General features: G+C 39.5%; 1 long non-coding RNA gene across 1 annotated transcript; it reads right to left on the bottom strand.

The window, feature by feature from the left end:
• Window positions 1–933: 933 nt before the first annotated feature.
• LOC120435863 lies at window positions 934–8,849 on the bottom strand. Its single transcript, XR_005609977.1, has 3 exons — window positions 8,766–8,849; window positions 2,582–2,885; window positions 934–962 (listed from the first exon to the last, which is right to left on the bottom strand). It is a non-coding gene; the product is annotated as an uncharacterized LOC120435863 (long non-coding RNA).
• Between the last annotated feature and the right edge of the window lie 8,481 nt (window positions 8,850–17,330).

Raw genomic sequence — 17,330 nt, 5'->3', positions numbered from 1 at the left:
AGACAGGTTTTCACACACTACAAACTCCCACTAGGGTTTAAATACCTAGGACTTGCCACCATTTGGTTTTAGAACTGAAGGGACTTCTTTGATGAGAGGTGAAATGTCTTTGAGACTCCAGTTGCATTCTTTCCAAGCTCCTTAGACTACCAGGACCTGGATGACTGAGAACCTACACAGACATATGACATCTCATCACTGGCCTGTGGGTATATATAGACTGCAGTGTCCTGACAGACAAGGTAGCTCTTCTGTTTTGTGCAATCTGCTTAGGCAGAAGTTGTTTGGTTTCCTTGATGCATAATTCAATCTTCTTAGCACTTAACCTCATATGCTATATTATCCTGTGTATGCAGGCAGACCTGATCCTTGGTATGGACCAGTCTTTGGCAGAACTTTTTATTAAGGTTCAAAAGCCTTGAAAACAGTGTTTCGCGAAAATGAATCTCAGCTGTTCTGAAATTCCCATATCACCAAATCATTTGTTTCCCTAGCCACTATGTCTGGGGGGTTAGTGTTTGTTCTGTGTTGACACCCAATTTGTGTTGGAGTGGATAATAAGGGTCAAACCTTAAATACTGATCTATATGCATTGGTTTATGGTACACATTCAAATCTCCCACATTACTGATGGTAATTTCATAGTCTAAGAAAGGGAGAAACGCTAAAAAAAAAAAAAACACATCAGACATAATAATAAATTCAATTCAATTTTATTTATATAGTGCCAAATAACAACAATATTTTCCTCAAGGCACTTTATATTGTAAGGCAGAGCCTACAATAATACATACAGAGAAAAACCCAACAATCATATGATCCCCTATGAGCACTTTGGTGACAGTGGGAAGGAAAAACTCCCTTTAACAGAAGGAAACCTCCGGCAGAACCAGGCTCAGGCAGGGGCGGCCATCTGCCGCGACCAGTTGGGGTGAGAGAAGGAAGACAGGATAAAAGACATGCTGTGGAAGAGAGTCGGAGATTTATAACAAGTATGATTCAATGCAGAGAGGTCTATTAACACATGATTATTTAAGACCTTGTATGTGAGGAGCAGGATTTTGAATTCAGTTCTGGATTTAACAGAGAGCCAATGAAGGGAAGCCAATATAGGAGAAATATCACTGTCAGTACTCTTGCTGCAGCATTTTGGATTAACTGAAGGCTTTTCAGGGAGTTTTTAGGACTTCCTGATAATAATGAATTACAGTAGTCCAGCCTAGAAGTAATAAATGCATGAACAAGTTTTTCAGCGTCACTCTGAGACAGGATATTTCTAATTTTAGAGATGTTGCGCAAATGGAAGAAAGCAGTCTTACATATTTTTTTAATATGTGCATTGAAGGACATGTCCTGGTCAAAATGACTCCAAGGTTCCTCACAGTGTTACTGGAGGCCAAGGTAATGCCATCTAGAGTAAGAATCTGGTTAGAGATAGATATACCATATGAAAAGTACTGACAGTGGCTGCAGTGGACAGATGTTTTTAACACCACTTGGTTTCACTTCAGCTCTTTGTATGTTATAAACTTTGCTCCTCCCCAAGCTGGTTGATGGACCAACAACAGCACAAGCAAGAGTGCCCCACAGACCAGTTGTAACACATATTTGATACACTGCCTCTATCAGCAATGGACACTGATTCAGTGGGGGCTAGCATGAGGGCATTCCTTGACTACCCACAGACTGCCTTTACACTGCCCCTGCTGAAGCATAACTTTGCTTCATTTAAGGTTCCCAGGGTTTCTAAAAAAAAAGATTGGAGGTAGAGGAGTCCTTAGCTATAATGGTTTATTCCTGTGGAACCTGTTTGGGTTCAGGAGACAAAAACCATTTCTTGTTTTAAGATTACATTTAACACTTTTGTTTTTGATCAAGCTTATATTTAGGGTTACAGCAGGTCAAGGTCAGGCTTATTTATATAGCACATTTCCAAACAGTCCATGTTGCACAAAGTGCTTAACAATGTAAAATGCCACTAAAATAAATAAAATGTACAACAATGATGAAGTAAAATATAGAAAAACAAATAAATAACTAAATAAAATAGGTCAATAAAAACCGCAAAAACAACAACTAAGGCTGTTAAAACCAAAATGTTTAGATCAATTTGTGTTAAAAGCCAGACCATAAAAATGTGTCTTTAGTAACAATTTAAAATGTTCAAGCGTTTGTGCAGATCAAGTATTAAGAGGAAGAATTTTCCAGAGTCTGGGGCCTGCCACAGAGAAGGCTCTGTCACGATGTTAAGTTTAGTCTGTGGAATAGTCAAGGTTAGCTTTGACCTGGACCTGGACAGGTAAGAAGGGGCTCGGCCATTAAGTGATTTAAAAACAAAAAAGAAGATTTTAAATTGGATCCTATAAGGAACAGGGAGCCAGTGTAGAGAGGCCAAAAACTGGTAATATGCTCCTTCCATTTAGTGAGTTAGAAGGCGAGCAGCTGCATTTTGGACCAACTGGAGACGATGAAGAGAGGCCTGGTCCAAACCAAAGTACAGAGAATTGCAGTTGTCCAGTCTGCAAGTAATGAACAGATGAATAACATGTTCAAAGACATTAGCTGGAAGATATAGCTTTACCTTGGCTAGCTGTCGTAAATGAAAAGGTGACCCTGCAGATCCCTTAATTATGTTCCTCTAGGCTCAGACTGCTGGGGGACTGACCATGTTACACTCACATTTTTTCTTCTCTCTTTCAAGTCATTAAACTCATTTATTAAATGTATTCTCTTAGTTGGTATTGTGTCCTTGTCTCTCTCTGCTCCTCTTTTCTATCTTCTCTTCCGCTTCATGACCAGTCAGTTGCAGTTGTCTCTCTCTGCTGCTTATATTGAAGAATCTGATTGTTGGTGTTTTCTCTCTAATGGTGCAGGGGTTGACCTTCCTATAAAAAGAAATTGTCTTTGGTAACTGTGAGTTGGCATTATGTAAATAAAATTGAAGTGATGAAATCAATCAAACATTACCAAAGTGTGAGACCATGACCACAGCGAGAAAAGTTTCTGCTGAGCTAAATTGTGACATTGTGACACATTTAACTGGGGACAGTACTGTATCTGGTAGGAGGAGTTTTTATTTAAAAAGAAAAGAGGGTAGCAACTTCTTTAGAAAAAAACTGACAAATAAACATAAAATAGTTTGTCTGTAACAACTAAAAATGTTTACCCCGAAAAAGATATGCCGTTCTTGATTAGAGCTGTGGTTAGCAGGGAGATTGCATAATGATACCAAACTTGCCTACATGTCAGACGTGCCCACATAACAAGCTCTTAGCATATTGAGCTGTCTCTCTCAGTGTAGCATCAGTTACAGCGTCTTTGGGAAAATTACCCTACCCTACTTCCTTGAGGCCATCATATATGGCTGAACAAATTTAACTGAACAAATTCTTTTATATAAAGAAGGTCACAACATTAACACATCTTTCTTATCAGCATTAATTTTATTTATTTTTTTCACTGCACTCCATGCCACCATTATGGAAAGATATGAATAAAAATTAATATATACAACATTTGAAACACGATGTTTGACTGACCAAGCCTACTTCATGATCCTCTTTATATCTGTAAAAATGTGTACATTAAACTTGTTTGTATATATAATAATCAAACCAATTAGGTATTGATTCAGAAGTGTAGATACATTCCTACAGCATGGAAAATAGCTAGCTAAAATTGTTTGGGAATCAGATAAAAGCTTATCAGGACTCCTCTGGAGGAGCTAGAAAAAGTTACTGGGCAAAGATGTCTGGACTAACCTTTTTAGCATGTGAATGAGCTCTGGATAAGAGTTAAGTGTGGATGGGTGAATGATTGGTTGGTAAACTAACTAAATAAAACTGGACTAATTTCAACAATGTCACTTGAATGAGAGTGCCATCTATGTTCACGATTGCCTGTTGCTGTTGTTTTAAAGAGAACTAGCATTATCTGTTTAGCAAGCAACAGAACTATTCCTTCTTGACCTGGTGGTGCATAACAGACTTGAAAAGCGAAACAATCAAGAGAAATGTAAAAAGGTTTTGTTTTTTATAAATACCTTGGGGACTTAATTTCAATATATGAGTCGAGCTCTCTTCCTGACACCCAGTGTGCAAACAACAGCCTTTTATTGACAGAGCATGAAAAACGACTAGTCAAAAAGACGAGTGATGTGATGCAGTCCCCTCTCTACTCCCTCAGCTGAGAGGCAGCAGGGGGGTTGTAAGAATGACTGGCTAAAAATACAACCTCCCTGTTCCTTTCCAAGGTCACTCTGTCATTTTGATTTGATTGGACCACAGCAGTCACAGCTATCCTCCTTCTGAGCTTCACTAACAAGCATGACATTCTCTGCCAGTGATTGCTCAAACATCTCCCATATCTGAGGCATGTATTATGTTCTTAGAGTAATTTTGCTTCCTTTTCAGAACCATGATAAATATCATTTGTTTACCAGTTAAATTAGGCAATCAAGGTCTTATATTATCAGCGGAGTACTGTAGACTCTATTCCACAACTCATTCAGAGATTTTTTTTATTTTCTCTGTTTAGATTTTCTACAGTATGAAACAAAACACAGAGCATAAAACATAGGATGAAATAAACATTAAGGACTTTTCATTAGGGGACAGCATCTTCACGGGTGTCAAATATTCATTTGTGGATTTTGTTACCTTTTTAAGAGTTTGATTCTGGCCGTGTTTTCTTATCATGCACATGAAACATTAAAAAATGGAGTACATGGATATATATAATCCATTTGCACTCACTGGTCATGCAGTACTGCAAAAATAATTAAAATGTACACTGATCAGGCATAACGTTATAAGCACCTGCTTAATATTGAGTTGGTCCCCCTTTGCTACCAAAACGCCCATTAAGGTAAATGGACTGATTCTTATATAGCGCTTTTCTACTCTCCCGGAGTACTCAAAGCGCTCTATACAGCATGCCTCATTCACCCACGCACAACTAATAAACATTCACACTCCGATGAACGCATTGGAGAGCAATTTGGGGTTAATATCTTGCCCAAGGATATTTGGCATGCAGATTGGGGAAGCCAGGAATCGAACCACCAACCTTGCAATCAGTAGCTGATCTGCTCTACCGCCTGAGCCACAGCCACCCCTAAGGCATCGACTCCACTAGACCCCTGAAGGTGTGTTGTGATATCTGGCACCAAGAGGTTAGTAACAGATCCTTTAAGTCCTGAAAGTTGAGAAGTGAAGACTCCATGGATCAGAGTAAGGCTCGCTTGAACTGAGATCTGAGGAGTTGGGAGGCCTAGTCAAACACGTCAGACTCATGGTTGTGCTCCTTAAACCATTCCTGAACCGTTTTTGATTTGTGGTAGGGTGTATTGTCCTGCTGAAAGAGGCCACAGCCATCATGGAATACCTTTTCCATGAAAGGATGGACGTGGTGTGCAACAATGCTTACATTAGATGCTGTTTGTCAAAGTAACATCCACATGGATGGGAGGGCCCAAGGTTTCCCTACAGAAAGAACAAAGCATAACACTGCCTCCACTGACTTGCTTTCTTCCCATAGTGTATCTAGGTGTTCTCCAGGTAAACAACGAACATGCACCCAACCATCCACATGTGCCCATTGTGGATTCTTTTGGCAATGGACAGGGCTCAGTTTGGCACCCTGGCTGGTCTGTGTCTATGCAGTCCCATACAGACAACAAATTATGATGCCCTGCCCCCCCATTGTAATCGTATGATTACAATGGGGGGGCAGGACTTTTAGTTGCTCTCCCCCTCAACTTTGGAATTCCTTACCCCCTGACCTCAGAAACATTACTTCCTTCCCTCTTTTTAAGTCCACCCTCAAAACTCACCTGTTTAAAACTGCTTATGTCTAAACCTCTGCATCCTTTTAACTTTTATCTGTTACTCTTATTATTGTGTATTTGTTGTACAGTGTCCTTGGGTGCTCTGAAAGGCGCTATTTTTTAAATAAAATGTATTATCATTATTATTATTATTATTATTATTATTATTATCATTATTATTATTATTACTGCTGTATATTCTGACACCTTTTTATATTCTGACACCAGCACAACATTTTGGGCAATTTGAGCTTGTCTATCGGATGGGACCACACGGGTCAGCCTTCACTCCCCACATGCATCAGTTAGCTTTGCCGCTCATAACCCTGCCGCTAGTTTAGTGATGTTGCCTTCCTTGTACCACTTTTAATAGATACTGACCACTGAAGCTCACCCCACAAGATCTGTAGTTTTAGAGCTGCTCTGACCCAGCCATCTAGCCGTCACAATTTAGCCCTTGTCAAACTCCCTCAAATCCTTATGTTTGCCCATTTTTCCTGCTTCTAACACATCAACTGTGAGGGCAAAATGTTCACTTGTTCCTTAATATATTGAAACCACTAACAGGTGCCATGATGAAGAGATAATCAGTGTTATTCAGTTAACCTGTCATAATGTTATTCCTGATCAGTTTCATGCACTAACAGCTAAAAACAGACTAAGCTTGAATCTGTTCTTTCTTATTCTCCTTCTCTCATTGTTCATAACCTCTTCTATGAAGGCTTTTTCCTGTGCCTCTGAGAATATTACTTGGTCATAGAATCATTAGCAACAACTTAAGAATTTAGAGTTGTAATTTAGAGTTGCTGTGTCTGATTACGCCTCTGTCAGTGCGCCCCAGGGTGGCTGTGGCTACAATGTAGCTTGCCATCACCAGTGTGTGAATGGGTGGATGACTGGATATGTAAAGCACTTTGGGGTCCTTAGGGACTGTTAAGGCGCTATATAAATACAGGCCATTTACCATTTACCATTTACTGGCAACTTTGGTTACTGCTATGTACCATGAATGTAGAAAGGATGTTTTAGTGAGTGAAAATGTGTTTAGAGTTCTGCAGAAAAGGATACATTTTGCTTGAATAGGTGCATGTTACTATTAGGAAATATATTAGTGTCCGTGCTTGGTTACACAAAGATATAATGTTTTGTGACTTTGACAACTCTGACTTTAGGCTCAAGATGCCCCACTATTCCATTAATCTTGCTTTGTGTTACATCCGTTAGTTTTGTTGTGCTAAAGTAATGTTGGCATACAGACATAAGGTGTTTTCATCTACTCTTTTAGTCCATATTATGACAACAGCCACTCTGCACTAAAGACAAATTATGGTCTATCATCACTTTAGAATATTAGATAAGTCCAGATCAGTCAATCTGGAAAATTCAAAGAACGTTGAAAGTTTTACTCAAAGAACATTAAAAAAATGACATCTATCTTTGCAAAGTGCTGTTTGGCATGATGGGAAAAATTGTGTCTAGACAGTTGCAATATTTTAGAGGCCTTAGGAGGCTTAGGATTGCCTATGTCCCTGCCTGATATTAAGCTTGTGTAAAAGTCTTTCACAATTTATTTGTACTATGTCCTGAAGAAGGTACAAGCTGCTGAACACAAGATTGTTAAAACATGTCAGTAATATCACTATAAAATAGACTTGCAGAGGCCTTGGGCAACATGTTGATGCAGTGTTCGGCAAACAAACAAGGTTCTTTGCTAAAACCTCATCTGAGGCCTTTCTGTGTGGAGTTTGCATCTTTTCCCTGTGCTTGCATGGGTTTTCTCTTGGTTCCCCAGATTCCTTCCACGGTTCCTGCTCTTTCTAAATCTGCTGTAGGTGAGGATGTAAGAGTGGTTGTCTATTTCCCTGTGTGTTAGCCCTGTGATCGATCGGTAACAGTCTGCCCACTCTACCCTTGGATTGGCTTGTGACAGCTGGTGTAGACTCTGGCTCTCCTGCAACCCTAAGCTGGATAAGTTAAGAAATCCAAAGAAGTAACTTGGTTTGGAAAGCTCCTTCTCTCTTTCCAAGGACTCTGAAAGCTTATTCAAGCACACAAAAAGCAATTATTAAGACAAAACTAGTTCTCATTTGGACCCTCCTTGCAAAGAAAGATCATTACTGCAAAAGAGAAGTGTATTTACCAGCCTCAGAAACTAATTGTCGCAAATGTGTTATTTGATATATAACCACTTACAATAATAAAATAACAAATAGTAAAGTTAAAACCATTGAAGCTGTGTGACATGAGGACAGATTTCTTTTAAGGAACCTAATAAATGCTTTTCTGGAGATATCCTGGATGTTTGTGCACACTGGTAGTTGTTTACCTTCCAGTGCTCACTAGCTTAAGGTCATAGTCTACCTTTTTGAACACATCATCCTTTAAATATATGACGGGTTTACTTCCCTGACTCACCGTTGCCATAACAAGATGACTCTATTATCTCAAAGCTGTGACATTTGTAAGTTGATACAGTGGGAGGAAAAAAGGGGGAAAAAAACTAACAGGGAATTGAAATACAGCTTCTGGTGAGGGCTCTCACTGTGAGTCAGAAGCTTCGATTTATGGAAGATGGGGGTTGCTCAGATAGTCCTCAGGGGCATGATGCACATGTTCATTCAGGCATGTAAATTCACACCATTGGTGCAAGGGGACAAATTTGCAGGTTTCAAGAAAAAGCTGCTGTTTATGCTTTCTTTTTAAAGACCGGCCAAACATGACAAAACCAGATATGATTTGGAAGGGTATAAACTAAAGACAAGAGGAATATATATTGCTGTTTTATGCACGTGGCATGACTCATACTTGTGTACATACACATAAACTGTCACTGCTGGCACAAAGAAACTGTTTCTCATCTCATAAAATGAGATGAGCTCTAGGCACATCTTTTACAACTGCAGCATTTACAAAGACAAAACAGAAAGTAGTAATTTACCTTTGTCTTCTATGTTTCAATTTAAAAAGCTCCATTTACTGTGTCCACAGATTGTATACGTGCATTTACGATTGCTCCTCTGTGATGACACCTGAGCCACAAGAACAAAACACAACGTGACACTTCATGTGTGGGTGGGCTGGGAGGAGGGAGGCAAAGTTTCTGCATGGTAAGAAGACTTAGTCAGCCACCCCCATGCAGCTTAGCTGGCTCATAGACACTAACTCACAGCTGCTGTTGGTACTCCGTGTGGTTATGCTTGAGCTAAGTCAACCGCACAAATAAAACGTGTGAGATAAGAAGAAGAAAAACAACATCCACAGATGTTTGTTGTGGGGCTAAAAGAAGAATAGAACCGGAAATGTGACATGAAACTCAAAGGGGAAGCATGCTGTGAAATATGTTAAATAGGTTGAAAAAATGAAACTTCATGTAAAATAATTGCAAAACAAGTCCTGGTTGAATTTGAATAATACCAAGCAGGTTTCTAAATGTCTAATTCTGTTACCCCAAATATAGAAAAATAAAGCCAGAGAATTTGTGTTTTGATTGTGGCAAAGACTATTAAATTGCCACATAACATTCATTGCAGGATGTTTGTTGATTTGACCTTTGACCTGAATGGAGATTAAGATTTGAGATTGTGCTTGTTCTGAATGAACATGTGCTGCAGATAAATGGACAAGTGGGAAACTGGCAGAAGAGCACAGAGTAGGCAGATTCATGGTGAGACAACAGAAATATGTCAGCCTTCTGGCAATGTGAGAGGACACCTGGAAGTAATGTAAGCAGGCCTCCCCAACCCACCTTCCTAACTCTGCTCTCCGATTTCTCTTTCTTCTCTCTGTCTCATCGTATCTCCCACCCTCTCTTTGTGATTCATCACTAGAACCTTAATCACCAATGAGTGGGAACTGCCTCCACCTTCCATGAAGCAGGAGGCTAAAATCAGGGCCAATATTCTGGTGCCCCCTGCTGTTTATTGTGTGGCATTGCATTAACAAACACGTGGCTATGAGATTTCATGTGTTCTTGTTTTCAGGGGAGCAAATGAAATAATCTGAGCTTCCTGTGTGCAGTTATGTACTTAAAAGGGGCACTCAATCAGGTTCAGACAGAGTCACAGTGGTGTACCATTGCCCATAATAGTTTTATAATCGATGTGCCCTAATCTGGCTTGGTGGTTTCTCAGTCTTAAACAGTAAACCATCTCAGTAAATGATGATGGTTTGTCCCCTGACGCTCTTGAGTTATACAGAAGCACAATAATCCATACACAACAGCAAAAAAAAGAAAAGAAAAGTCTGATGGCAGAGCAATATTTGGGTATTACAGTTGGATCCAGAAGTATATGGACAATATAACATTTTTGTTATTTTGCCAATGAACATCATCACAGTAAATTTAAATTAATTTGAAATAAAATAATCAAGATGTGACTGACGTGCAGATTTCATCTCTAATTCAAGTGACTTAACAAATATACCTTGTAAAAATATATAACTTTCTAGAAATAACACCATTTATTATATATAGTTATTCATTTTCAGAGGCTAAAATGTTATTGGACAAACTAATATAGGGGAGACCAGGTATGGTTGTAACATGGGGAGAGTTTTAACGCCCCAAATCCCACCAATTGGGGATGAGATGGGACTCATATGATTATTTCAGTGTTTACTCACTTCCATTCCTGATTTCACATGGTGTTTGTCATGGCTGGAAGCAACGGCGTTTAGATTTTATTGAGAAAAAAATTATTTTGATGTATGAAGGTAGTTTAGCGGCACTAAACTTTGTTTAGTAATTAAACAACTGCGGTTAAAATAATATGACTTGCAGTATATTAAATGGTAGTTTCTTAGGCACATTGTGATGCATTTCCCCCCTGCTAATTTTGAGCCACTCTGCTAATACAGTTAGTTAAACAATGACTGACAGGGGTAGGTTGGATTGTAATTGATTGTTTTGAAAGTGTTAAAACCATCCGATTCCCCAAAGTATGAATAGTTTATTGCTTTTACATATACTTATACGTATAGTTTTACAGTATGGCTAGATAGTCGAAAAGAAAGACTGATAGAGGTGTGCCTGCTGATATTTTTTTTTTTTTTTTTTAAATCACAACAAAAGCATCTGATAAGGTCTCAAAGTAGGGCAAGTCAGTCAAATCAGTAGCAAAGCAACATGGGCTCTGCCACGTAACACTAAGCAGATACTGCAAATCATCACAAAAGCTGATGGAAGAGTAACAGAAAAAAGAAGCAACAATGTAAAAAGACTATCTAAGGGAAAAATAAAGGCAAGTGGGAGAAAAAGAAAGAGAAAACTAACGGTGAAGATTCTGAGACCTCAGACGATGAAAACCTTTAGATTGTCTGTATGGAGCCGTACAGACAATGAAAAGGTTGTATGGAAAGTTTGGGTAAAATGTACCCTGTGTGGACTTTGGACCCACCAAGCCTGCACTCCAGGGCTACCAATATTTGTCAAGTTTGTGAATCTGATTAAGAATATACATGCAAAATGCTGTAAAAATAGAGGATTCATGATTGTGATGATAGAACCCAGCTGTGTTGGCCAGCCTCCCATGACACCACGCCCATGAACCCACTGGTCCAACCATACAGTGCAGCCACGCCACAGACCACAGAGACCTGTATTTTTTCGCACAGGTGCATTGTACTAACTGTTTATTAATTTATCATGGTGTTATGAAAATTTGTTCTATTAAACTAATTTACACACCCACACACACCAGATTGCATTTGAGTTATGGTCAGTCAGAGAGAAATAGAGACAGAGACTCTGTTTTTGTTTCTTTTGTCTAATTATTACAATTCTCCCCACCATGTGTTACAACCAACCCCGGTATGGGCGTAGGTTGTAACAAAGGAACGCCATGTATTTAACATGAACACACAAGGTCTGTGGTATTCTTGCAAGTCTTTGAATAGATGTCATTTATTGGAAACAAAAGTGGGTATTTTCTGTAAAAGTTTAAGAACTCTAGGGCAAAAATTAATTGAGTTACAGGTGCTGAACCAAAAAGTGTTACAATCACACCCGTCTCCCCTAATTTTACATATAAAATTCCAGCATTTAAAGATTTTTTTAAATGTTGGAACAAAAATTGTTTGCAGTCAACGGCTGCCTAAAGTCTAGAATCTATGGACATCACCAATTGCTTTCTTTTCTTTCTTGAGAGGCATCATCCACCATTAGGTGCTGCTTGTTTATGCATGTCTCTGTCTTCAGTAACCACTGGGTTGAGATGACAAAATCAGGTGACTTACTTGGCCATCCATTTCTCATGTTAAGAAACTCTTGGATTCCTTTTGCTGTACACTGTGGCTCATTATCCATTTGCACAGTAAAACACTGTTCAATCAGTTTTGGAGCATTTGGCTAAACCTGAGCAGACAGTATAGGTCGCTGCGTAACACAATATACACTTCAGAAGACAAGCAGAGAAAATTACCTAAGAGAGGAATTACTGGGGCTGAATTCACAGGTAGACACTGATTGTCATTGAGCAACCCAGTATCATGGCAAAACATGTAATAGACATGTTGGTCAACCATGTCCATTTCACACTTTGGTTCCAAAACTTGAAATGTACACGTATGCAGAAGTTGCATTACCAGCAGGGGGAGATAATATATTTAAAGCCAACAAGTCAATAGTGAACAAAAAGTAAATACACAAATTAAGGACGTTCCAAGGTCCTCAATCGCTCAAAATTATTAAGCAAGGCGGTATTTCCATGTAAATGTGTTAATAATGCCTGTTTAAATATTTTCTTGTGATTATTTCCATGTTGGCTTGAAATAAAATATCTCCCTCTGCTGTTACTGCAGCTTACTGCAACTTCTGCATGCGTGTCTTTTTCTCACAGAGGCTAAGCGTGAAATGGACATGGTGGACTGGCATGTCTATTTGCTGAGATATTGCATTAATAATCTAGAGACTGGCTCTCTGAAATTTAACATGAATACTGCCAGGAACTAACACTGGGAACTCAAATTTCAAACCAGAAAAGCCAGCTTAAATTTATAAAGAGAAGAGAAAAAATGGAGAGGAAATTTTGCAGAAATTAAATGTGTGAATAAATGGTTTGTTCAATTTCATGCATAGTGAAAATCATTTTTCTTGTGGCTGGACAAAACAAAACTCAGGGAGAGAGAGTGTGGGCAGACGTGGCCAAATAGAAATACTAATCAAGTAACTCATTATTTCAAAAGTAGGGTAGACCCAGACCTGGATCAGCTTCCTCCTCATGCACAAAAGCTGGAACAACACAACAGACAAACACCATCAACATCATCAAACCTACATCCAGTATCAGAATTTGCAGAAATTTGAACAACTTCACCACCACCCTACTGTTGACCATGGAAAACAACCATCATCTTCACCAGCACATGAGAGATTGCTGGAGCGACTACATGTTTTCTGTCCTCTCATGTCACCAGATTGGGAAAAGAGTTTAATCCAGGAAGGAGTGAAACTATCACCACAATGGGCATTGTTTAGGTCGTGGATCCTGTTAGAGTCAAATTGTTAAATGTTGCCATTATTGTACTTAAATTTGTAAGTCTTGGTTCAAACTGTATGATCAAAGACATTTCTTTGTCTCTGACCCCCTCCCCAGCCTGTTGAATGGTGGGGGAGGCTGTAGTGTTTTATTATAGGCACATCCTATGTGAGGGTTCTGTTTTCTTGTTTAGTAAACTTCCTGCCTTTATGACCCTTTTGGTGAGCAGGAGGTCACACAAACGCACCCCCAAACACACACACTCACTCACGTGCACATACACACACACATACACACACACACACACAGATGCTCGCACACACACTCACACACACACACACAGTGTTTTAACCTTTTGCACCATAGGGGGTTTTTACAATGAGTGTTTGTGTAGACTGTGTGTCACAGAAATAAAAGGCTGCAGGGGAAGCTGGTTCTTTGGACTCGTTTGACACCAAGGGCAGAGGACTGCTGCCGTCCGACTCCCCTTGCTAGCAAGTAAAATCGATCGATTGCTGTTCATCTTGCTTCATTAACGGGAATAAGTTTCTGAACCAGCGGGGCCTGTGGAAGCACAGATCCAGATAAAAATATTGCTTTATCAACCATGGCCTGAAAATGAAGTTGCAAATCACCTACCAGACCCAATTACTTTGTGGCCCAGTCCTACTCATTTCAATCCACTTATTTCTAGTGGAATTTAAACCAACAACTGTGGAGATTTTTAAAAAAAAATTAAAGTGTAGATCTGGTTAAGAGTTAGCAGTGGATTGCCAGATAACAACCAACCAGATAACAAGACCAAGAGCATATACTAACACCATAATTACACTGTGTGACAACTTCATCACCACAGAGGCTCAACCTTTCCAAGGTATCCGCTTGTGTTCAGCCAGACAGTAAGACAGTTGTGGATTATTTTAACTGTCTGATGTAAGTACAATCAAAGCACACCAGCAGCAGAATTGGAGACACTTCCTAAATCACAAACTAGGAAGTACATCTGCAAGATCACTTTCTGAAAGGTCTAAGACCCGATGTACAAACATATGTACACAATCACTGTGTGCAATGAGAATTGGTAAGCCTGTCTAAGTCGGACAGCTTTGCCATGAAGGGAGAAATGGCAAAAGAAGAGACTGAGAGAAATAAGAATAAAGACAAAACTGAAGCAAATCTCCAGATGGCAAAGCTCACAAACATGGACGTGGGAGAGGCAGAGAGACAAATAGGGATAGCTGCTTTCACTGCTGGGCCACTGCTGTTTAGGAAGGCACAGCCTTATTTGCAAATGTGTTTTGTGAAGTTTTCCTGCAAATAATGTTCTGATAAAGACAAAAGACACCAGACAAATAGTAGATTTATCTGTTTTTGGTTATTTATTTAGCTCCTATTGTTTTATGTCATCCCCATCCTTGCCTTTTTATGTATCTTACCTGTACTGTATTTTCTCTACAGAACGTTTTTTGGTTTCTCTTCTGTCACTCCACTGGAGGAACCTGGTCTATCTGGAGTTATGAACAACACAGGAACTCCAGAAACGGCTGTGGCCTTCATTAGGGTCATAACATATAAACCAATTTTTGTTTAAGTAAAGGACAGGAAACAAAAAAAGGAAAACAAAATTTCAAATTAACCAATCACACCTTCATAGGTAAACCAGCTGATGTATAACAGATTGTTATTGGTTAACTGGTTAAGTCACAGCCCAGGTGAATACTGGACTAGACCATTAACCATAAAAATGGGGGGGAGGAAAATATAATCCCCACCTATCTTAATATAATACATATGAGAAATACACAAAAAGAATGTTAGAATAATACAGAAAAATGGTAAAATGATTACAAAAGAAATTTTTTTAAAAAGAAGTCAGTACAACAGTCTGATGAGAAAACAAGAAGACACCATAGATGGAACCACATTTGTGAAAAGGTCCTTGTTTATGCCTCTAGGGTGTAGACTCATAAAACGAGTTGTCTAAAATGCTTCTCCTTTTTGCTGATAAAATAAATAAATATTACCCAGGCAAAAATAAGGGACAAGGCAAAATAACTGGTTAAAAATAATAAAATCAGAAAAGGTACAGTTCACAAAAACTCATTGATAGAAAAATCCTCATTCATACCTCTAGGTTGTAAACTCTTAAAACAGAATATCCAGAATGCTTTTTTTCCAGATAAAATAAATATTACCACCTCTTTGGCTGAGTTTAATGGCTTCAATGCCTAGAAAGAATAAAGGTCAATTATGGTGTTTCTCATTGAAATGTCTTGCAACCTGACTGGTTAGATCATTTCTCTTGATTGAACTTCTGTGTTCATTAATTCAATCTTTCAGAGAGCGGGATGTTTCTCATATATATTTTACTGCAATGGCACTGTATCATGTAGATTACATATTTAGTTCTGCATGTAATAAAGCCCTTAATGGCAATGGCTTTGTCACTGGTAGGGTCTTTGAATGGTTTTACATTTTTGGTGTATTGACAATTTATGCATGACCCACATTTAAAATTACCTTGTAGGTTATGGCTTATCATGATAAGGTTTCTTAAAGGGACTCAGACGCAGGCCAGGTTTTTCTTAGGCAAAAGACAGTGCGTTTATTTACAGTGAACAAAACACCAAGTGAATATATACAACATGCAGGGGAAAAGGGGGTCCGGGTCTCCAGAGTCCGTGGGGAAACAAGGGTTGGAAAGAAGTGCTCCACACTTTCTGTACAAAATTCAGCTCCTCTCCACTGCCACTCCTCTTGTAGTCCGTTAACCATAGGGTGACCAACCATCACGTCCACTTTTCACGTTCTGTCCGGGGCGTCCGGGGAGATTTTCGAGATTGATAAAAATGTCCGGGTTTTGCTATATTCCGACAGAGGACCTATGTGTGAGACTCCATCCCCAAACTGCTGTTTTGTGAGCGCTTGTTCTGCGCTCACAGACGGGACAGACAGCGCGCAGCAACGCGCCTAATGGTGTTTAAAAGATCTCAAAGCGCAAGTGCATCTTTTCAAGCGAACTCCAAAAGAAATTTCCCTCGTACCAACCATAGCTGGATTGGCCATCAGGCATGCCCGGTATGCCCGATGGTGATTTTTTGTTTTTACAGGCGGATGGTTTTGTTGTTGTTGTTGTTGTTGTTGTTGTTGTTGTTGTTTTTGTAACAGTATAAACAATGAAAGGTGGTGGATTGGCCAGATGCTGGCCGATGTGTAAAAATAACTCCGCCACAAGTGGTGGCTGTGGCGGAGCTTCCACAGAGGCCAGGTGGATGAGGGAAAGGGGAGGCAGGAGGAGGAGAGACCCGAGGCGGCCGCCGGTTCGAGTGTCAGGTGAACTGAACTTCAGGTAAGAAGTTATGACCTGCAGTCTATCTGGGTCAGATATAAACCAAGTTTAGGTGTAGTTTATTTTCGTTGTGCTGACTTTTTACAGTCAGTTACAATAACCCGTACTGCGTACTAGCTAGCATGCGTACTAGCGTACTAGTACTGCGTACTAGCTATCAGTAACATCATAGCACCGCTGGGCGGGTGCTATGATGTTACTGATAGTGATATGATATCGGTTTGGATATGTGGTGAGAGGGAAACATGAAGATGAAACCAGGAGATGTCCTTACTGAATCATCAGAGCTGAACAGGTGATGGAGAAACAGGGTTACCTTTAAGGTGACATGAATGAGTTGAAGGGAAGTTATGAACTGTTTCTGAGAGACAAATAACACCAGGATCCTTTTCTAAGTAGCTGTGCAGGGGCGAGTCTAGCAAAGTTTTGCCAGGGGGCCAGGTAGGGCATTAACAGGGAACGGGGGGCTCAAAGAAATACTTTTCTTTCTTATTCTCATTTAAAATGTCTCGCTTTTAATACATAATTATCTGAATCTTACAACCAAAGTTTTTATCTGACATGAAATGTATAGAAATCATACATATACCAACAAGACAGTGTACATCACTGTCACAACAGCGTTTATTTTCATTCAAAGGCTTTATGGCTTTTCCTATAATACCTGATGTGCCGGTCT

The sequence above is a fragment of the Oreochromis aureus genome, linkage group 22, assembly GCF_013358895.1.
Source record: "Oreochromis aureus strain Israel breed Guangdong linkage group 22, ZZ_aureus, whole genome shotgun sequence".
In the NCBI taxonomy this organism is placed as follows: Eukaryota; Metazoa; Chordata; class Actinopteri; order Cichliformes; family Cichlidae; genus Oreochromis; species Oreochromis aureus.
Note: the sequence above shows the minus strand (reverse complement) of the source record. Positions and strands in the feature narration are given on the sequence as shown.